Source organism: Meleagris gallopavo, chromosome 15, assembly GCF_905368555.1.
Source record: "Meleagris gallopavo chromosome 15, MGAL_WU_HG_1.1, whole genome shotgun sequence".
In the NCBI taxonomy this organism is placed as follows: Eukaryota; Metazoa; Chordata; class Aves; order Galliformes; family Phasianidae; genus Meleagris; species Meleagris gallopavo.
The window spans coordinates 5318959-5343228 of record NC_139418.1 but is presented as its reverse complement, the minus strand read 5'-3'; the positions used below and the strand labels follow the sequence as shown (position 1 = coordinate 5343228).

Below are 24270 nucleotides of genomic sequence, written 5' to 3'. Positions count from 1 at the left end.
ATAACTTTAAGGTTCGTTCCAACCTAAGCCATTCTGTGATCCTAAGTTATCTGGTCGTGGTCTAGAAAATCCTCAGTCTACTTAGTATGATGTAGTCCTTAGTAGGACTCAAAAAGGTTTCGTCATGAAAAACAGGTTAGTTAACGTTTTTCACATGCATTAGGAAGCTCATCCTGAATTTTCCAGAAACAGGTATCAAAATACTTAAAAGAACATTCTTAGGATTGTCTGTGCCTGTGAATGTGATAAGAAACACAAGTTCTAAGTGTGACCTTATAGATGTTTCATATGTTCTTTCTGTGACGCTGGTAGGTTGCTTTTCCTTTGCCATATTTCATTTCTGTCACTGAAGAAATGGCAAGCTTTCTGGTTATTGCTGGCCCATCCAGCAACCTGGTCCATACTTTGATTAGTTGACACTGTAGCCAGTGTTTCATCTAGAAATAACTGTGTGTTCTGCTCTTTTGTTTAAGAATATGGGTTAGAAGAATGTTGTATATTTTTTGTGAAGCATCCAAATGTGAATAGGAAGATCCTTCAAAAGAGATAGTACCAGCAATTTTATTAGTTAAAACATAGCCACTGAGAAGCATATAAAAATTATCATACCATACTGTACCATTGTCTAATTGTTTTAAAAGGTGTTTTTTTAAAAAAAAACAAAAAAAAACAATTGGAGGTTCTGAAAACTGCTGACAACGTTCAGTCAATCATTACAGTCTTCATTCCTGTAAGAAGAGACTCTCAGAGCAGGTTAGAGATCACAGGTATTTCTGTAAATTAGCAGGAAAGAAGTCAAGTTCTAGCAGTTAGAAATTCTGTTTATTAAGGGTTAGAACTGATCCTCACAATACTTTTAATTCACCTTCTTGAGAAGATGTACTAGATGTTTCTGTTAGACTCGGAATCGAGAAATTATTTAGGTTGGAAAAGACCTTTAATATCAAGTCCAACATCCACCTAATGCTCCAAGTCATCGCTGCACCATGCCCCTAAGCACCATGCCCCTAAATCAAATTTATGTTTTATTAATTGTGAATGCAAATCTTTAAAGATTTTTTGCTTTGAAGGTGGGTAACTAGTCAGTAATATTGGATACAATACTGCATTCTTAAAATGACATTTGAAGATGCTTTGTAAAATTAAAATTGAATGAGTGGTAATAAATGGTGATACTTCTATACGAGGGATTGCAATGCTAGCCTGAAGCTTTTACCGTTTGCCATCAACTTCAATACCATGTTATGTATCCTCTTTCATTATTTTCAAGCACAGGAAATATGATAATGCAGCACTTAAATGAGAACACTTTTAACAGTATACTTAGTCCAGGCTTTCCTCTTGATTGAGTAATGGTGTTGCTGTTGTTTTCATGACACTTTTTCTAAGAAGTACTGTTATTTCTTTGTGTTTTTTTTTTTACTTATTACTGTTTATATATATATATATATATGGATATAGATATAGATGTAGATAGATATAGATATAGGATAGTATGCCATTTTCAGGTTCTGTTACATTTTTTGTGCAATTAGTTGAGTAGTAATTGACTGATTGAAGAAGCATCTCAGGTGAGCTGTACTACTGAGAAAGAAATGAACTCTCTTCTCAAAAGAGAGAAGAGAAACTTGAATGTTAGTGACCCTTTGAGAATTAAAAGTATAATAGTTCAAAAAAACTCATGACAGACATGAGGAGAGGAAAAGGTGAAGCAAAGAGAGGGGAGGGGAAAAGGAACACCTAACTTGCATCATTAAACTAGTAAATGGTAGTAGCATATTAGCCTCCCTACTATCAGCAGTGATTGGAACTAATCCAGGAATTCAGAATGGGTCTGTAAATGTATCTTCAATAGTAGCCTTTGGCATAGATGTATTTTTTTCAGTCCCTTGGGTATTGAATTTCATTTCCCCATTTGCTAAATGAGAACAATTTATCCTAAATCAACGATAATCAGAGTAAACACTATTATTAATTTATTGTTTCCAGACTAGTGAAAAAACAGTAAAATGAAGTTCTCTTCCTTTATCAGTGCTTTCCCTACCCCTTTTGCCCTGAGGATCCTATTAGCAGAAAGCTGAGCAACTCTGTTTCATCAGAAATAAATTATGCCTCACTTTTTTAATGTAAGTACTGAAGGGTTGTAAAGATTAGAAATACGTTTGAACCCACTATCACTTGATGTTATTTTCCTTGATGTTCTGAGCTTCTTTAGGGGAATGAAACAACATGTTCTTTTGAAAGCAAAGAGCAGAGTTGCTTTAAAAGAACACCAGCACAGACTTTGGTTGATGTACAAATAATTCAAAATTTGCACGGAAATATTTTAAGAGATGTATAGGCAGTCTGACAGAATCTGTCAGAAATCTCGGTGTATATGAGAGGCAGAGTGCTTGCAGGGCATGTAGGTGGCAGAACTAGTCACCCTCATTTTTAAAACGATTAGAAAACTGTAATTCCCCAGAAACAGGAGGCTAATTCTCACTTTCTTGACAAAGGAGCTAAGGATGAAAAAACACCTTTAATTAATAAACAGTCTTGGCACTATTTTGGTAACAAGCTTCTGTAAATAAATCTCTTAATTGCCACAGTACAGAGCATTGTATACCAGTTCATTTTACTCTTTAAATGCTGCACTTTGTTTCTATTTTATCTTTCCTTTGGAAATAAAAGTAGTTTTGCCAGCCTCATTGCCCTGAGAGCATCTCCTGTCAGCTCTCCATTTGAAGCAGTGTTAAAGAAAAAAAAAAAAAAAAAAAAAAAAAAAAAAAAAAAAAAAAAAAAAAAAAACACTTTCCCTTGAGTCCTCATGATAGCTAGGATAGATCTCAGTGCAACCTAAATTGAAGCTAAATTAAGCTGTGTGCGAATCTTTTGTTCATGAATTATCTTTCTAATTCTGTAATTAAATTGTATAATAAAAGACAACAAAAAAAAACCCATAACTTCAAAGGAGTCATGGAAGGACAGTGTATACATGTATTTGTGTGTATATGTATTACATTTTGTCACAGTGTGAAAAAATATTGAGAATTTCCGTAGGTGGATTGTTTGTTTGTTTATTTTTGGTCTTCAGGATGTGCTCTGAAGTTTTGTGACTTAATCATCAAATTAATTTCTTTTGTATGTAACTGTCATAGGCAGGAGCTGCATTGTCTGCATTTGTGAAGAAAGCAAGCACTAGAGAAACATGCTGCAGTGAGGCTGTTTGGACTATATGCAGTCCTGGTCCTCTGCATTTTTTGTTTTTAGTTGTTTTTGTTGTTTTAATTCTCTGAACTCTTCTTTCTAATACCAGTAATTTTAAAGATGCCAAACTGTGGATAGTTGTAGTTTGTGATGCATACCTGCATTAAGACCGTTAGAAAGAAACAATTGTACTTAATAAATATTTTATAAATATTGAATACCTTGAATTACCTAGGCATGTCCAAATCCATTACAGTGATTTTAGTTACGGGAAACCTACAGTAAGTTGTAGAATGCTGTTAAACAGTTTTTTTTTTTTTTTCTACACCATTCTTAAGTGCTTGTAAGGTATTTTGAATTCGAGTTATTAAAAGCAACGTATGCTTGACTTGGACAGATGAAATAAGCTTTTTTTGTTGTTGTTGTTCTTGTTTTTTAGAATTACTATGTGAATGGTCACCAGTCTTGAAGAGAAAAGAAGAGACAACTGGTAAGTAGTAAGATATATATATATGTATTAATTTAGAATCCATATGTGGATATTCTGAATGGAAAATTGTGTAGAATTTATTTGTAGTACTTCATTTGATATTCTAAACAGTTAATCTAAAAATTGTTGTATGAGGACATGAGGATTTTTGTTGTGTTTTATGTGCGTAGGTGTGTAGATCAGTGCTAGACACAAAATTACATTATGAAGTACAGCCTTTGAGGAAAAGAGGGCACTTAAAGTTGGTTATAACGGTGTCTGCTACCTCAGCTTACAATGGGATCAACGAGGATAAAGATGTGATGCTATTGATTTTTTTTTTTTTTCCAAAACCATAGGGTGAAACTTAATTAAGGTAGAGAACATAATTTAAGGACACTTGTCATTTTAAATTTATTGGCTGTGATTATGAATGTTGTTCTGGCACAGAACTCATACTTGCCAGCCAAAGGATCCAGTAGCTCATTGTTTGCAAATGTCAAACCTTAACTGTGTTTCCTACTAATAAGACTTGACAATGGAGATATAGGATCCCAGGCAAATTTCAACCTGTTGTACTTCTATTTGGGTGAAATGTAGTTGCTCTAAAGTCAGTGCAAAGATATGAAGAACAATGCTCATCCTCATTACAAAAGAAGAGCTCAGTAGAAGTAGAGCATATGTAGCCCCTCTGAATTCCCACAACAGATGGAATAAGGAATTCTATTACAAAATATTCAGAATGTTTAAGAGTTTTGACAGATTTGGCTGTAACCCCCTACTTTCAGATAGGCAGAGAGGATCGCTTTCAAATTTTTTCTCCAGTTACCTCAACTTGGCTTGTTGACCCTTACTGTTATTAGGGGGGATGAGTACACCTTAGTGTTGCTCTTTGTACAAAATGCATAACAATTGCTGATAAATAAGTAAACAAATTTAAAAAAAAAAAAAGAAGAAGAAGAAGAAAAAAAATGCAAGGCTTCACATTTTATTAGTTCAGACTTCCAGAGTATAAGAAAACAATTTGAAAACATTGGAGGTCAGAACATTGTGACCTTTGTTTGCCTTTGGAAAACAGCATCTTTGAAACATAAAGGAGGTGGGAATTTTATTTCCTATACTTATTATTCCGTGCTTGCCTGATCCCTGAAGTTTGTATTTTTGTTCTTTACTTTTGTTTTCATGGTTTTGTTCTAACATGGTAGTGTTCTAGCAGTTTAAAGCATGATGTATCGTATTTGTAAACTAATTTTAAAAAACTACACAAAATGGGATTTGGGAATGAAGACATGGATATCTTGGTGGTAATTTCTTAAGGTGTGGTTCAAGGTCAACATAGACCATTCTGAGCCTATGCTGCAGTCAGAATGGCAGCTTTGATTTCCTTCACCTCTGACCTACTTGTATTGGCAACTGCAGTTGGCAACCGAATCAAAGGAAAAAGGAAGAAAACCAAAACAAAACCCCCAAAACGCCGCTAGTATTGTTCCCTTTCCTGTACCTGAATTCTCATACAGGAGCCCTTATTATGCAGTAAGAACAATAGTTCTTAGAAATAGTTTTGAGTTTGATGTTACTGTGTAATTGCACAGTTAAAATTGCCAGTACTAAGGAAGATATGGAAAGCTGCAAGGGAGAGGTATGGAAATGTACCAAACCAGCAGGTGAACAGCGTTGTTGGGTATTCCCAAATCAGCTCAGCTTAAGTCTGTTCTGAAACTATCCCCATAATTCTCTGAAGCCAGTAAAATATAGATAATTGCTACATGAGCTGGAATAAATTTGGAATTAGGCTTTAAATGCTCATACATAAGGTTCTGTGATTCAGCTTCAAATAAGAGATTGTTTAATTTTTAGTCAGAATCCAACAGTAGATATAACTGGGACAAATGGTGACAAAAATCACCTTGTTTATGTCTCAGTAATCCTGATAAGAGGTGATTGGATTTGTGTTGTGATTCTTTTAGAATGGCACCTCACTACTCCAATATGATTCTGTGGCATAGTGTTTGAGGTAATGTAAATCACAGCACTTAGTTCACGTTGGATGGAAGTAATCTTTGTGCTGTTAATGTATTTTACCTTTTCTATGTTCATTTGTCTGCCACTGTGAATGGATTGAAAAAGTTTGGTAAAATAAATTATAAAACTTAGACCTGGGTCCTACATCACTAGCAAATATATTAGTATCTATATAGATTAATTAATGTCAGTAAGTAGTTTTTTATTTCTGTTTGTAAGTTTAAGAAATATTTTTGCAGATTCAGAGGAAATCGCGAAATACAAGACTGTCTGTGAGTACCTTTGCCTTTTACACCCTAGTTTAATCAGAACAAGATCCTACTAAACATCTTGTGCTTGCTAAGGATCACCTTCTCTCCTGAAAAGTGGAAGCAGTAATTGAAGAAACTCCGCCTTTATCCTATTTCTCACGCCTGTTTCCATTTCATAACTCTTATCTCATGATCTCTTTGAAGTTCCTTTTCTCTGTAGCATTTCTCTGGTGGTATTGAACAACATAGCTAACACATTTTTAACTCGCATTTCAAATTAAAGGAAATCAACAGAGAAAGTCAGATCGAAGCTATCTTTGTAGAGGTGTTTGAGGATTAGAGCAGAACTGGTGCAGCATTAGCAGCAGTGAATCTGTGGCTGTCTCCTCTTTGCCCATTCCAGGACCTAGACTGACTAACAAAGTTTTTGGTTTTAATCAGCACGTTTCTTCACTGTGATTGTTTATAGTTGAAACAAAATATGTTGTTTAACTCCTGCAGCTTCACTGAAATGCAGCAACCAAATATCCTATAGAATTATACAGACTTCACATATAAAAACTTACAGTAGTTTTATGAAAAGTCCCTGTCTCCAGCCTATTAACAATCTCATTTTTGTTGTACTTACAGCCACGTGTTCACTCACCCACCTACCAGTTATCTGTGAAGTATAGATGCCTGTGAACTGTCATTCATACAGTTTATTCAAAATGATTGTCAGCAGCACTAGGTGGTAGCTGCAGAAAGTTAAAACCACAGTAATACTTAAAGCTTGGTGACTTAAAGGATATCTGTGCGTGGTTGTCTACTGAATACTTCCAGTAGAGTGTAGTCTTCAAGAAATGCCTTCATTCCCATTCAGAATGCTGTCAGAGCAAATTTGAGGCAGTTTGGTTAACCATTGCTGTTCACCATTTAGCAAGACTTATAGCAGATGGCTAACTCTGTAAGATAGTATCTCAGTGATAAAAAGAGCTGTTCCTCTCCAGTAGCATCTAACCCAGGAGTTGCACAAATGTCTGGAACAAAGAAAGAAGACATATGTAACTGTGGATGTATGTGGCATTAGACCATAGAGGGATCGAAGGGAACCTTGCCCTGCCTTCTGAAATATCTCATTGTCTTTGGGAAAGGCCCATCCCTATAACCATTATGCAATTTCTGAAGTTCTATTTTATGTTTAGAATGCTAGCTTATGAATATCTGCATGCAGTTTTTTTTCTTTGTGTCCTTTATTTCCTCTAACCAGCATTCTCCAATATACACATTTTTTCTAGGCTATATTTCATCTCCTTTAGGCTTACATTCTTTCTGGTTGCAGTTCTTTCTGCTTCATGCAGTCTGTTACTGTTCTTTACCATCCATAATACATTGTAACCATAGATACCATGCACAATTCAAACATGAATCTTCAAGGTTCCACATTTTCTCTTGTAAATATTTCCATGAAAAGAGTGATTATATTTCAAATCAAGGCTTCAACAGAATATTAGTTAAAAACACTGATTAAGAGAATTAAAACCACGTGCTCAGCAATGTGTGTCCTTAAGTATGCAGGATGAAATTGAATGAGAAACTACATGACAGCACAAAATGCTCCTGAAAGTTACTTGATTTTTTTGTATCAGTTCTTTCTCAAAGCCTTGTCCAAAGTTTATTCCAAAGAAGGGAAGTCTGTTCATTCAATCTACCTAGTAACGTAGATCATTTATAGTTTTACTTGTAGCTTCACAGTTTTGTTATTAATTTGTAAAGGGTGCAGGAGAGATATAAATGTAAAATATTATTTTCCATCCAGAACGTGGGCGGCATTTGCATTGACTTCTCTAGGGAAATATTTTATAAGGATGTTTTAGAAGCAGAAGTCCTGTCACTCTATATGGCTATTAAAATAATTATACATCTTTAGGAGTAAATAAACTTAAGATTAGAACTACATAATAGAGCACCCTTTTATCAAGGGCATATACCACGTACCAGATGGAAAACAAACTGTGTTTACAGCAGTACCGGTATCGCCACTGACACTACTAGATCTACAATATGTTATAGCAGCAGCTCCATTAACCTTGCTAGTTCTGTTAGAGTTGCCTGGTAGTTTGCCCAATCTGTGTTTGTTGTCAGCAAATGCATCAAATTAGGGGATTTTAATTCTGTTTATTGACCTTTTCCCTTTTTCATCATCTTAGGCTGTGGTTCATTCAAAATTGTTCTGCTGTTGGTCTGTAACATGCTGAAAACACATTTCTGAATCCTTCTGATACTGCATATGTAAATTATCATGTTTTACCTCAGATACGAAACTTCAGGAGAACATCTGATGGCATGGGTGCTTAAAAACCCACTTTCTTTCTTAGTCAGTTACCATTGGATGAAGTGTGACTTGCTTGAGCTGTTGAATTTCACCCATGCTGCAGTATTTTACTGTCCCACAAGGCAGGCTGCCACCAGGGTTTTTCACTTTCAAATGAATAAATTTAGAGTAATGAAGATTGCTCATAATGCACTCATGCTTTTGAGGGGCAGATGAGGTTGTTTGTACTTGGTGAGTGTGATAGAAACTAGAAGGATAATTCTGTAGTCCTTCCCTGGACATATTCACCCCAGGCTAATGAAAAGGTGCTTAGTCTCTAACCTGTGTTCTGGCTTGATGGAGGATATGAGACTGTGCGCTTTGTGCTGTAATTTCCTGATCAGTTCAGTTCAGCAAGTTCAGCAACAAGCACTGCAGTCCCATGTGTCACTAGATGTTGTTCCCATCCCGTGTTCGTGCTACTGAAATTCACGTGTAGTCACAGGACATCCCTCACCTGTCAAATAACCAGGCTGGAACGTAACTGTTTTCAACTGCTATGATTTTCAGCCAGATGTATTCCTTAGCTTACCCTGGGATTGCAGGAGCACTTTTCCACAAATAAAAAGCTGAAAACTTTGGACAAAGAGCAGAGCGAAGTCACTCCTCTCGCTAATAGTTCTTCCCAGATTAAACTGTCCGTGGACTTAGGTGTTGAATTATCTTAGAAGATCTGAATGCCTTACAAAGTCATTTTCAATTAGACAATTATTACATAATTCTTTGAAATGATGTTCTTGTGAAAATGCAATCTAAACATCTTTTTTCTCCATTTTTTCCTTGTCTGTTCAATTTATTAACATTGTAAATGTGTAGTAGGAAAATTATTTCAAAGACACTGCTAGATGTAACTTGATGCTAGCTTTGTGCAACCTCCCTTCCACTTGCTCCTGTTGTGTGAGTAGCACTGATCAGACAGTTTGAATTTAGATCAACAGTACTTGCCACAGCAAGCTGAATAACCTCCTGACCTTCAGTTCTATTGTGATACACGTTTCCTTTTCTCTGAGGTGAAAGCAACTTAAACTGAAAGGAAAATGAGGCCTGCTTCTCAGTTTAGACAAGATTCAAGACATTGCGTTCAGGCATCAGGCATGCTGAATGGGTAGGGTTTTTTAATTTTGTGTAAAATATGTAAAATGTAAAAGCTAGTTGTTTTGTCTGCACCCTATGGTATTCACCTATGTCTTGCACACGAAGTTCAGATTGCTGTGTGAAAAAATGTGAGAAAATAATAAGAAACTTTTTTTATGCTTCACCCTTCCATTATGTGTAGAACATGTATCAACGTATTGTGGCCTACATAAAGGCAGCCAGGATGAAACATGCTTCTGAAATTTAATCCAAATTCATTATTTCAAATGAAAGTAATATATAAAACAGATTAAGAGTTCAACAGTTACAACAGCAATGGTAGATAAGGGATTATTTCTCTACCAAGGAATAGTATTTCCATATCTTAATGCAAAGTTTGTCTTGTGTTGATTTTTGGAATTCTATCAAATGGCTTCAGCCTATGAAATAGATGTCCTTTTAGCTTTAGAGTATTTTGTGGGAGTTTCAACATGTGTGCCTTGGCAGAGTGGCTTATGTGGTGTGGTGTAATCGCTCAAGAAAAATAGTCATGGTACTATCTGATACCCCATCAATGTTGGTAGGGGGACAAAGTAAGAGTTAGATGAGGGTATATTGATTTATGAAATTATCAGTTCACCATCGTAATTGCATTTATTTATGTTACCAGGATTGATAATACTAGGAAATAAACTTTATGCTTGCCTGGTTTTGGCAAGTAATAGCGTTGGAGTTGTCACTCATACCGGTAGGAACTGATGCATAGCTGACAGGTTTGTGTGAAGGTAATTTGAGAGCTCCCCTTACACCACCACTTCTTATTTCATAGGTGGCATGAAGCCTGATTTGTGGTCTGTATACCACAAACAGAATCCTAAGAATCTTTATTTTCTAACTCCTGTAGACCTCATACTCTTCTGTAATGTGTCTGCAAACACTAGTGAACAAAAGTTTTCTTCATACTTAACCAAATCTAGTCCATGGATGTCCTTCTAGCACCATAAAAACCATGCCAAGAATACTATTCAAGTGTCTTCTGCTTGCTTTTGAGGCAAAGCTCAAGATGAGTATCATCCCAGTTTTGCCTTTTTGACATTTGCTTAACAGACTTCTAAAGATTGTTATATGCAGGGAGGAGTCTTGTCCCTCAGTTGTCATACTGTGTTCATCTTCTTAGGGTGAAAATGTATCCTTTCCAAAGCAGCAGGGACTGCTTGAGTTTGTTGTGCTCCCAGGAATTAAAGACAAAGTGTTTAACAATTACTTTTTATCTAGACTTTCTTAATAAGTAAATAAATAAAATTAATAAGAGAAGCGAACATTACATGTATTTTTCTTTTTTATGGGTATTATCACAGTTATTAAAATATGTTTGCTGTATGTTTTGAGTGTTAGTTATACACATCTATCTTCATTATTATATTAATATCAGAATATTCCTGTCTATATTAGATGCTAGTCTTTCTTAATCTAACATAATTATTTTCAAAAAATGTGTTTCTACCTGAAAATATTTCAAGCATCTGCGTAGTACATCTGCTGTGTCAAATATTTCTTTTGTACTAACTGCTGGAATTGGCTTTTCTGCAGAATTGTCAAGCTGGTGAATCCAAATAGTTGTTGAAAGCCTCCTTGTGAACTGTCATATCTACCTTTAAAGAACTACAATATAAGGCTGAAATCTGGGATCTTCTGTCACAGCAGAGTTGAAATAATGCTTTTCAGGGTGCCTGCTAATATTAGAGGTGGTTTTCTAAAATGGCTTACGTTATAATAAATGGTTAAAGAGAGACACTGTTGAGCCATTATTCATTCAAGCCTATTATAGACAGTTCTTTGTCTATGACAGGACAACAGGGAAGCCCAAATTGATAGCTGAGCCCTACCGATACCACTTTGTATATGCATTCCTTCATGTACTTTACCTGCAGAGTTTCTGAAAGACAGACCAGGACATAAGTTAGTCAGAAGGAGTTGATAGGAAGGATTTTTTTTTTTTCTTTAACTGTTTGGACATAATAGGGACTAAGTTATCTTAAAGATAGAATCTATTTGTTTCTCTTTGTAATGGTACTTAGGACATGCTGTACTTTTGAAGGGTGTTTATGAGTAATGTTTAATTTTCTGTTCATGCGAGTAGGATTATAAAGGAATAAAAGAAAGAAAAGATAAAAAAAAAAAAAAAGAGGGAGACTGAACAGCTGCAGAACAGATACTAAGCTTCAGTGTCAGCTGAGATATGAAATGAGAATTTTTCCTAAAAAAGAAAAAGATTGGTGAGCATTCTTGGACAAATAAGTAGTGGCTCTAGTTGCTCCATTCAGTTTGGTGTTGTATCTTTCTAAGTTCCCTAGTCTTCTGGTCACACATTAGAACAGTAAGTTTCTATAAGCAGAGTATGTGGCTTTATTCAGTTTACTCAGTACTTGTGGTTGCAGGCATAGATCCGGATTCATGCAGAAAACGACAATAACATATCAGCTTTGCTGGTGTTCTCTCCTGTTACTGTCAGCGTGAGTAGAAGCTGGAATATGAAATAAGCAAAAACTATTGGTCGCCCAATAGCTGTTCTATATACAGAGATCTTGTCCTTGTTTGTGCTTTTATAACATCTTGACTGCATTTCTGTTTTCATAGGAATAACACTGGCATCTATTCACTTCTAAAAAATAAATTAGACCTGGTCCTAAAAGATTCACTGGCTGCAAGGGTATTATACATGCACTACTGGTGTACAGTTTGGAGTCATTCAGATCTCAGGGGATGTTAATTTCTGCAAGATTTGTTACAACTTTTTATTCAATGTCTTTACCAGTTATCTGAGTCTTTTAATTGCTAATCATGGTTGCATTTGACAGAAGTGGATGGCAACAGGGGTGAATAAGGACATAGACACAACATTGCAATGTGGCTTTATGTAACCCAGCTAAATGTACAGTAGTGCTCTCTAGGAATAAAAAGAATGCTGGTTGCGTTTGCTGAATAAGAGAATGTATAATGGAATTGGTTGAGTGAAAGTACATGGGGAGAACAAAAGATGGCAAAAGAAATACTAGAATGGTGAATTCCAGTATATGTTGTTGCTGTTTGTGGATCCCTAGAATACAGATGCTCAAATATGGATACCTACAGAATTTAAACATATCGTAATAATGAATGTAAGAATGAGTCTGAACCCTGAGTGTTGTGTGAACAGAAACGTCAGTGACAGCATGTAAGGATAGGGGTATGAAAAAATATTTAGAATAACATTGAAACTATTGCTGTCTTAACTTGTGTCCAGCCTTCATACTTTGTTTAAAAAAAAAAAAAAAAAAAAAAAAGGTGAAAATTGGAAGGTAAGAAAAGAGTTAAAAAGTAAGCTGAAGTCTCAAAATGTGCTTTTTATGAGTGGAAAGCAAAAAGAATGCTGTGTTACAGTGAGAAATTGTGCGTTTGTGTCTTGTAGAAAGAACAACACTTTCAGGAAATTCAAACATATTGATTTATCTTGTCATTATGTTGTTGTACAGTCTTGAGAAAGACTGTATTACAGGGTTCTGTTCCTGATGGCATTCATCAACAGTGAAACTTAATTTTGGAAGAAAGAAAAATGTGAGTTGAGGGCAAGAGAGGAAGAGGGTAAACTCCCCGCTGACTAGCTGAGAAGAGAAAGAGGAGCACATCTAGATGAAGATCTTGTCCAGGTGTGATGGTGATGCAGCATTGTGGTTGGTGGTTATTTCCACTGTGTTTTTTTCCTATTACTATATAATTGTAACCAAGACCTGCCCAACTTTGTGTTGTACCTATTACAATGCTATTAGTGTTGCTTAATCAGGCGTGTAGTATGCTGACTGTTCTTCAAGATTTAACGCATACATATTATTGGATAGTACTCACCAAGTGGAATACAGTTGTTCGTCAAGTGAGTATTCTCTAGTACTAACTAAAACATATAATGTTAGGTGTAAGGAAAGGAGAGAAGGGGTTATTCTCACAGCATGGTTACTGCTTCCTACAGGAGCAATAAAACAGATAGAATAACATCCCCAGCAATACTGGGATTTGCAAGTGCAAGTCCATAAGAAAAACAGCGTGAAAACATCAGCATGAGACCAGCAGGCACAAAAGACAGGCTTGGAACAGCACGAGAACTAGGTGCAACTTCTAAGAACTGTAAGCAAAAGCAAGTTAGAGTTTTCATACAGATAATCCTTTGCATTAGAATGACACGGGAACCCAAAACAGTCTGCAGCCCTGACCACCACAGGTGGGGTGCATGGCAGTTTTATTCTGATCAGCAAACAAGAGGGAGAGGAGTAATGCAACTAAGCTGACTTAATCCAATTTGTGTGGTTTTTTTCCTGCCTTGTAAACAGAAGAGTCTGATATTGTATGATGACGTCTAAATGTTATGAGACAAAGTGAAACTCACATTGTTCTAGAGCTGGGTGATGATAAGTGGAGCCCCTTAGTTATAAGTAGTAACATTTAGAAAGATGGAACAATAGCAAAGTATCACTAGTAAGTTTTGGGTTTGTGGATTGGTTTGGTTTTGTTTTGTTTTTCTTCCATGGAATCTTTTTGGGGTCTGTTTTATTCCTTTATTTTTGTTAGTTTTAGCACTGTCAGTTACTTTGAGTTTGAAGGAGCTGCCTGATGGCTTTGTCTTTGATTGAAAATCCCCATGTGGGTTAAATCCAGAGATAACCCAACGCTTTAACTATGAAATCAGCACCTTTTCAATAGCACTTGGTGTGAGATTTTTTCTATCACATGAAGATCAAGGCAGACAGGGGAAATCTGGCCAGCTCAATACTCACGCTTTACAGGATGAGGGATTTTCCTTGCAAATTGGAATATTATTTCTTCATGGGAGGTCCTGCATATCTTATCTAGACAAACATGAACTTTCTATGTAATTTAAACACAATCTTTCAATTCCATAGGCTGCAATTCTTTTGTACTTTGAAATTACATTTTCTTACACTTGGAAAAAATCAAAGAAATTACAATGCTCTGTATCCTCTTATTTTTTGGAAGATCTGAGTCCTCATATCCCTCCAAGAAGTCCGTAATAATGAGTCTTTTTGAATCATAGATCAAATATATATTTAAAAAGTGAATTCCGTAGGGCTGTCTCGTTTCTATTTAGTTGTGCTTTATTACATCTGAAAGTCTGTACGAATTTCTGCAAGGCATTAACTAAATACTGAGCCTTGCACAGAGGAGAATGAAACTTGTGATTAGTGGTTCTAGGCACTTCTCTAAAATTATAATGGGAAAATATCTGGATTATTTTTATGTTTTCTTTTGTAGAGAAGTTTAAAATTGAAATGGAAGTGAGCGTTTAGTTGTACTGAAATACAGCTGGAGGTACAGCTGTATTTACAGGACGCAGCTAATGATGACTTTGGCTTTTCATGACACCTCTTTGGTAGGCTTCTGAATGACCTTGTCAAAGTTAAAAGCTCATAACATCCATATTTTGTTTTTATGGCATTATGATTCTGCATAACAGTGCTAAAAACAAAAACACAGTATAATTATACTGTCAATCAAGCAGCCAGCAAAGGCATTTTCCACCAGTTTTGCACCTACTAAACTGTAAATAATTTATAAAATTAGGAGTCATGACTAAGTGGAGGCATTTTGGTGCTCGTGAAGCACTGGTCATAGCTCTGTTGTTTAAGTGACCCTGCATATTGAGCTCTGGTTGCTTACATTTGTCCTGTGAGTGTGAAAGTGGTCATTTGTTCTTTGTCGTGCGTGCACCTAATAAAAATATCAAGCTGTCAGTAGAGCTGTGAACAGGTGTACAGTGTATGCAGTAATGATGTTTTATTCATTTGAATTTCCAGCCCATTTAGTCTCACCCAACGAACAAAAAAAATATTTTCTTCATTATCTGCAATTAATGTAAATGTCAAATGTTTGAATATATTATCGCACAGATAATTCAATACATTGGTTGATTTGTGGAGGGTTTGCATTAAAGCGACAATTGAAACAAACAAAAAAAATGCACCTGAAATCTACAAGTTCTCATCTGCTGTCCTGAGATGTTGAACTTGTTTCATGAGATTCTGAAAAGCAAGATTCTTAAGGCCTTTTCATTCTCCATCTTTATATCTAGTCTTAAAATTTTAATGATTGTTTTGCATTCACTTTTAAACAAGGTTTATTAGATGTGTATTTTTTGTACTATTCATATGTATCACATAATAATTCACTTGACAGATATTAATCTTTCATAATGGAGTTCTTCAGAGTGCAGACTGCTTTACAGACCTATCAGAAACCATGCATTCTGTTGATAGGACAGAGACAGTAAAATAGTTATAAGTAGCTCTTTCTGCTTAAATTTTTCTTCTGGTTTCTTGTGATTTAGTCTGTGCCTGACTGCCCAAATAAAATGTGGATATGGATAATTCTCACCTGTTTTTAATGCTGTTTTTACAACTTAATTACACATTCTAATAGTAGGTAGAACTGAAACCCCTAAACAGAAAATGTTTCAAAGGCACGATGCCTAAAATTCTGCACCTTCGTTTCAATTGAAATATTATTTGAAAAAATACTGAAAGTACTAAAAATAAGCTCTTAAAATATATGTTGGTCTATCATATGGTACTTAAGTCATTAGTGCGCTTTGCTCGTGGTTATGCTGGAGACAGTGTGCCCTGCATCCTCCTGCAGCACTGGGGCAGACATTAGCTCAGGCCTTGGGAGCATCAGCTGGCATTGTGCCGGAACAAGCAGCAATCGGCTGCTTTTTGGACACAGCAGGGGAACGTGGCTTGGATGTTCTGTGTCTGCCTTAGAGAGCGTGCTTTGAACACTAGGAAGAGCTGAAAAATATTGCAGTAGTGTTAATTACTTAGCACTTAAAACTTTCTTGTTACTTGGTTCAATCAGTAAATCATTTGATTAGATCCTTATCAGGGATGGCAAGCGATGTTCTTCATATCTTTGTCAGGTATTTCTTTTTCTATGCTTGAAAGTTGAAGTTAATGTTACTTCATCGATGCAGAGAACTTTCAGTATTTCTTTCTCACTGCAGATAGCAGAAAAAGAAAATGTGAAGCAAAAAAACTTAAGAATCCACACAGTCTACATCTTATCATCACTAACTCTTCCGCATGGAAGGAGTTATGTGGTGGGGTGGGTTCATTGCATGTTTTCCTCAAAGCTTGGCTTGTAGCCAATACGTGACAATATTTGATAGGTGTGTTAGGAGTAGCACTAATACAGATTCCCATAGAAAGCCAAGTGTTGATGAACTACTACAGAAATATCTATTTCTATTGGTACATCCTTTCCTCTCTCTCTTCATTTGTGATGTTTCACAAGAAAGGAGTTGCTCTCTGTGCTGCTCAGTGTGATTTCTGTAAGATTGATACATACATATAGCATATCAAAATTGGAACGTGCAGTCATCGTTTTCTGTTTCATTAGGAGCAGACCTGTCTAGGAGTTTAATTACAAAAGTGGTAAATTGCCAGTTTTCATTTGGGAAGTTTGTTGTGGCAAAGGTATGACTTCACTGTTGTGCAGTCATTTATGCCCATATGATATGTATAGTTTTGGCACCTTGTCTCCTTCTTACAATCTTTTTTTTTTTCTTTCTTTCTTTCTGGTAAACCTCTTCTAATTCTGGGCTTCATAGCATGTTAGTTTTAGAAACTGTGGGATTTTTCCCTCCCTTAGCATTGTGGGAAGATAATAACTAGGGAAGATGAGACAATTCAAGTATTGGGTGTATTGTAGCAGATACTGCAAGAACATCCATGCAGCTTGTAACAGATGAGTTGTGGCATAAATAGTGATTCTTTCACGCAGACTGTGGTGAAAATGGTTAGTACTTCTAAAATAAAACTGAAATGTTAGGTATTAAGAAATAGTGATAGAAACATAGGTAAGAAAATGCTAGGACTTTCTGCATACCTCGTTCACGAGTTGATAGTATAATGTATTGAGTATTGAAAGAAGTTTTGTAAGAGTAACTTTGCTTGCTTTCTAAATAAACTCTCCTTCTCTGTGATGCTGACTTGAAAGCTAATTTTGTTATGACTGTAGTGATTCAAATCGATTTTCTGAATTTTTGGAGGTTGCTTTGATTTATTCAGTTACCTATAAAACACCATAAATCTACAGACAACCAAATAACTATCCACCAAGAAATTAAATAGTTGACAGTATTAATTAAAGCAGCAGAGAAGGGCCTTGAACTGGGGTGGTGGGAAATATTCCTGGGATGCACGTGCTTCTAGTCATACCATTTCTCCAATCTGAGGTCTTGTGTGGTAAAGCTTTAATGGGTCACAGTTGCTGAAATTGAATCCCACTCTGGTTTAAAACGCCAGCTTCATGCTATTGTGGTGGGAAACATGCTGCTAATGGATTTGCACAACAAATACAAGAAAATGTTATAAAAAGGTATTCTTATTAATATCGACTAAGAGACTTTTAGAGTAAGTTCTTAATAAAAATGTTGATAATAGCTGAAAATCACTGTGTAAAAATATACAAATAAAGAAGTACGTTAAAGGTGTGAGAAGATGAAGCAATTCACTGTATAATTTATAAATGAATTCTCATTAAAGTGTAGTGTTATACAATCCAATATGGCCTCTTTATATGTACAGCATATTAAATAAAATGTACTCTAGTTGAAAAGGAAAGAAATACAGTCGGCGAAGTCAAGGATAGCAAACTGGAAATAATAAGAGTATTCGTATCTTGGAAGGATGCTTATGGACAGTATTTTGAGTTACAGAGAAGATGCATTCTCTAATGGTTTCCTCTAACTTCTTGTCATGGCAAATTAAAAGTATGAAGAATTGATGTTTGTATCTGCAGATAATAGAGAACTGCAAAGCAGAGAAAGCAGCAGGAAAAACAATTTCTTTCTGTGATTCTCAGTATTGTGTTTTTCCTTGGAAGTTTCACTTGTTTAGTTTAATTTTGGTTTTTGCACGTCTTCTCTCCTTGCAGTCTGTCCTGCTGCTGTGCTTGCTGTTGTGTGTGGGTATGGATGGTTGTAAAGCTGCTGCCCTGCTGTGCTTTCCTGTCTCCATATCTAGAGGGGCTTTCTGCGATAAGAGTTACTGTATGACAGGAAAGCAAGAATGCTTCCACTTCATGGCTGTGTTGAGTCAGTCTTTTAATGTTTTATCCCTTTTATCCATGCTCTTCTCTGTCACTATCCTTGGCATTTGTTCAGCTTTGGGTCAGGCAGGCAGCTAACAGACTACAGTTCAAGTATGTCCCCCCTCTCCCCTTCCCTTAAAAAAAAAAAGTAAAATAAAATTTAAAGGTGAAGTTCTTTCCTTCCTCTTTATTTTTTTTCTAATTTCTTTGAACATCTTCCAATTTAGCTTGATGTGAACTTCAAGTCCAGGACATTGTGTGACTCCGTTTCAAGCTTTGTGTGCATTTTTTTATTATTATTTTTGTTCAAAATGAATTAATTGACCTACCCTAATTGACAATTACTTGTTAGTCCCAAATGCTCTACTGTTTTTATTTCCCAAAGGTTTTATCAGGTTCTTGGGCTTTTAGGGATGCATGTATACACTTAATGATAAAATGAAAAGATTGCAGCGGATAACAGGAATTACATAACTTTCCATTTCATTCAAGTATTCATTCATAATGTATTTAACTAGAGCTTTTAGAATATTCCTGAAGACACCATGCAAGTTAATTAAAATTTCAAGCAGTCATTGTAACAGACTTATATCAGTGCATGGAGTGAGTAGTTGTGCTTCTGGCATAGCTGACATGTCTTTTCTTGCTCACTGATGTATATGTTACAAATTCATGGCTCAGGATTCACCTGATAGAATGCGAAGCTGATGGATGTCAAAACTTCAGCACCTGGCAATTGATTGTAGTTATGGACTGTCGTCTTGATGATGTTTTTCATCTAAGTAATGAATGTGGTCAATTACCGACCTTCTATAGTATAATAGAGAGATGAAGATAAGAGGGGAAAAAAAGATAAGTGTTCACAAGTAATCTAAGTGAAATTGTTAAAGAGTGTACTCTACCAATGAATGCACATAACAAAAACAGACAAAGCCCTCCATAAAAGTGTGAGAAGCTAAGAAATTTGAAAAAAATCTTTCCTTCTGAAATGTCTCAAGAAAAAATAGCAAGGAGTGTCCAACTCTGTTTTAAGTTACTGATGAAGAACACTGTTCCTGTCAATTACTTTTAATGTCTGTGTCTCAGTAGACAATAATATTTGAGCCTCAGGCCAGATAATCCCATACTCTGCCTCTACATAAATAGTGCTTAGATTCATGTGGCTAATTCCATAGTTCTTGCTGTCTTTGCAGCATTCAGCATCATAGCAACAATATATTTGTGTAAGTACGTTTTGTTTTGTATTTTAGAGTATCTGTACCTTAGTGTATGTAAAGTTGAGTTAATCAGGACATTATATCTGGTGCAAAAAGCCAAAGTATGCAAGTGGAGACAAGTAAGCTTGTGGAGCTATGACAATATTTAAAGTGGCAATCATTTGGGCTTTTTTAAGTACATATATATTAGAAAATTATTTCTGAAATAATAAGCCCCTGAAAATGCTTATTATAATATATATAATATTATATTATATATATATATAATTTGCTCAACATTGTTTTTCCACTTTGTTTGTTTGCTTTTGTTTTGAATGATTTTTCAGAGAAAGAGGCCTCGAGCGTATTTCTCCTGCCTTCTACTCTATAGCAAAGCCTAGCAATCCATTCAGTAAGCCTGCAAACTAGGACTGCTTTAGGAATGCCATTTGCCCCAGTGGAGGTTCCAGAAGATGAGAGCAGTCAGGAAGCAGTAAGACTCTGCCATTCCTCCTCACTGATTTATGACCATAGGAGTAATAAGTGACATCTGTCTGAATACAACAATGATAATGATGACTATTGACAAATAGGAGCTTTGTGCATAACACGTGATTATGCACAGGAACATATAGAGTGAAGGCAGGTGTGTGCTTTTTCTCCCTTGGAAAAAAAAAAAAAACAACAACCATCTAACAGGTGTTTTGTATATAAAGTTGATACTTACTGCAACTCATTCTACTTTGCAGTGTTCAACAGTGGCTATTTAGCAAAGATTCAACCATTGCACTTTTGGGTATGCGTATAAAAAAAAGCTTCACACGTTAGCAGAGCCAATGGTGTTTAGGTTCATCTGGTTTTTGGTGCTTTGGGAAGACTATAAATGAAGAGTTAATTGAACAACAGCAAAATACATATCAAGACAATCCCACAACCCATTTTTCGATAATTGTTTCTTCTCTTAAGAGAACATTACCTCTCTCACAGATGGTCAGAGTGATGCATTTGGGGAAATCAACCAGCTTGGCTTTCTTCCTGATCTCTCTGCTTAGTAACTGCAGTGTTTAACCCCAGAAGTATTACTTAACTTTGTTCCAGATACCATTCTAATCAACAATGCTAGGCTTCACAGTTGGAAAACTCCTTTTAAGGCCTCTGTACATAATTTTATTTTTCTTAGTGTTTTGGACATTTGGAAACCGTTTGCCAGTGTAAAGTTTAGTTACTTACAAATCACTTGAAATGGGCTTACGGAAATATGGCTTGTAGGAGTTTTAAGGAATCGTGTGAATTTCATAATTCTAGGAATTTTTCTTGTGCAGTCATCTTACAACTGAAATCAGTGGCAGAAAGGGATTTAATCCTGCTTCGTGCATAGAAAGGAAGATACATTATGCAGTTAAAGCACTGATGTAGAAACTGGGTGATCTGACTTTCAAGTTCAGTTCCTTCTCTGAGATTCAGTCTCTGTGCTATAGTACATTGTGCACGTACTAGTATTTTCACATTGTGTGGCTTTGAGACCTGATCACGTTAAAAATAGGTGTCCAAATACTGGTGTTAGGACTGGTTAACAAGCTCCCAGAAATACTTGGTGCGTGTCTGTGTGGTTGTGGTGGGCAAATGGAAGCTCTGTACTTTCTACAGCTTTCAGACACAGTGACCTTCATCAGTCAGAAGCATCTCAGTGCTCAGGGGGGCTGGCAGAGAAGGGACTTATCCATCTTGTTCACAGCAAGTCCGAGTTGAGTGGAATAAAGGAGCTTGAAATCTGACTTGTGCTTTTTGTTCTCCCTTTAACATTTGGGAAGACTCAGAACTGCGGTACAGGTTGTACCGATACCATTCTCATGTCTGTTGTTTAATTCTGAAATTTAGAATACAAGTTACTCGTTCTTTATAATTTGTTTCTTGATTAACTTGAAAAAATTAGCTTTCTATTGAACGTCTTTGTAAAAATGATTTTGTACAGAATTTGCAGTTGGCTATAGGTGGTTCCAGTGAGAGAAATGTCTTTAGATTCTTTGTTTTTCTTGATTTCTACCATTACTTCCTTTGGTCTGAGGAACCATGAAGTTCTTAAGTTGATTTGCATTTTTGGATTATTAGTTTAGAATGATTCTTAATTGCTTTTGTAATCTCCAAATTATTTTCTTTTCAAGCCTATTCCATTTTGCTACTTTTTGCCATGTACCTATTACTTAGTTGCAAATTGATTTTGTTCTTCCTGAAGCTATTTCTGAGGAGGATGTTTGGTAAACAAGTGCATTAGACTGGGAGACATCCAAATATGATGGAGAAGAGTTTCTAGCAAAACTGAAAGAACATAATTACTTCAGCCTAAAATTTAAAGCAGGCATATTAATCATGAGAATAGCAGATGCATATCTAAGCGTGTCAATATCTCTCATATACCAGTTCACTCTTTTCCTCAACTCATGCTGACGTACATTTTGAAACTAAGTCCTTAGGCCAGCATTTGCTTGTGTATGTGACTGTTATGATAATACTGACAGAAAATGTATTATAAATTAAGGCCTTGAGCATTTATACTGAAGACATGATTTATATGAAATGTACCGAGTCTAAAGTTGCAAGGTGATTGCGTTTCTGAAAACTTCACTTACATCCATAGAAATACATACGTTGGAAAAGACCTTCAAGATCACCGTGCTCAGACGTTCGCCTGTCCTATCCAGTCCTGTTACGAAACCGTGTCTCTTAGTGTCACATCTCTGAAGTACCTCTTGCTGCTTCCTTGAGCTGCCCATCCCAATGCTTGACCACCCCCTTTGAGAAGAAATTCTTCCCCATGTAAAATCTAAACTTGGTGAAAATTGACTGTTGGTGATTTTTAAGCCATACATGAACTAAAGTGATTTGCCTTGTGTTTTGGGAATACAATGAGAATTTTATTCATGAAATCAAAACAGAAAAAAAATACAAGAATCATGCAAAATAATACAACAATGAAATACACCAGATAAATGCTTTGAAGTGGTTAAAAGAATATAAGCATGTTAGATACCTGTGTGTCTTTCCAAGGTTGATCTCTGGTTCTGTTCTACATGAGAATAATTATCTCTGGAAAAGAGTTTTAAAAAAATAATAAACCTTTTTTCTTCAATTTCCTTTGTTGGAAATGATGAGGAGAGTTAGAAGATGCAGCTTGCTCAGTTTAACTTCAAATTTTTTTTAATGGAGCAGTGAACTCAATTCTGACATCTGAAATTGCATATAACTATCAGTGGTCTGACAAATTATTTGAAAGGAAAATATTTGACAGTCCCACACCACCTCACCTCCTCCCTGCTTCTCATCCAGAAAAAGAAAAGAAGCTACTTGGCTTTGGGCTAGCTGATAAATGTCTACCTTTGCACTTTGATGTGTCTTAACAGGTTCTTCTGCTCTAAGTTGGGAATGTTAGGGCAACTAGGTTTTTGCATGGGTGCTGCATCCAAAATAGACATGATGCTGTTTTCTTTATGTCTGGTTTTCCTTTTTATATTAAAAGGAAACAAAAAAAAACAAATAATAATAATAAAAAAAAAAACAACAAAACCATAAATTTATTTGTGGAACAAGAGTGTGAGGGTTTCTAGGAAAGCATTTTAGAACTACGTTTATTGTTTTTTCCTATTATACACAGGCTGTTATTTAATACAGTGATATCAAAATTGTTCTATACTTTTATTTTGAAATCAACTAGTTTATTCTGTTTGCATCCCTGTAGCTACAAGTAGATTTGGCGTTTTTACTGAGTTATCTGCTTTAATGAAACATGTTTTCTCCGGACACATGGCTGATACTTACTTTTTTTACTGATAGTATGAAGCTGCAACAGAGCTGATCCTTTTCGGTGATGATTACTTTTTCAGTACGGTCTGAGTTCATGTAGGATGTATGGAAAACAGTCCTGGCCTTACCTTTGGAAGCAGCTTCTGTGATATTTCAGATGAGTTATGTTGTGTCTTGTTGTTGCTTTTTTTTTTTTTTTTTTAATATCTTCATGCTACTCTGTACCTCAAATGCAGAGTTCTTTCAGGAAAGTGTTTGCTCTTCTTCCAGTCACTGCTTTTATGGAGATTGTTCCTTTTTTCACTGTTTCTAAGTAAACTGGGCTTTCATGCTGCAGGATGCTTTGTTTTTGGCTCTAAGCCCAGCATCTCAGCATATTCCTCTTGATGGGGCTGAATTTTCCTGTCTCTGCCTGTTTTTCTCTTTGCCTTCTGCTTTTTAATCCAAGCAAGATTTTATTTGGATGATAAGCATGGGCAGGCCAGCCCTCTGCTTGCATGGGAAGAAATGTCATTTTCTTCCAGCTCTGCTTAGCTTTCCCTCTGTGAAGCTTGAGATTAAGTTAGTTCTGATACTGTCACATTGCAACATGGACAGAAGTAGGAAGCTTAGGAAGGCAGAAAAAAATTAGTAATAATGCAGCCAGAAAAGTATTTAATTTTTTAGAAGATTTTCTTCAGATAAAACTATTTTTTTTATATATATATATATATATAAAATATATATATAATATATAATATATATTCAGATAAAACTTTTTTAAAATCTAAATCTAGAATCTAA

General features: G+C 35.8%; 1 protein-coding gene across 3 annotated transcripts in view; it reads left to right on the top strand.

The window, feature by feature from the left end:
- The window catches only part of TENM2 (teneurin transmembrane protein 2), a 1471143-nt gene that overhangs the window by 581122 nt on the left and 865751 nt on the right, over positions 1-24270 (top strand). For 2 of the 3 annotated variants that reach the window (XM_085236695.1, XM_085236690.1), the window contains 2 exons: positions 3629-3679; positions 5920-5952. The gene's annotated coding sequence lies outside the window, so the exon portion shown is untranslated. The remainder of the gene's footprint in view (positions 1-3628; positions 3680-5919; positions 5953-24270) is intronic. The other variant, XM_085236691.1, reaches the window with a different exon arrangement.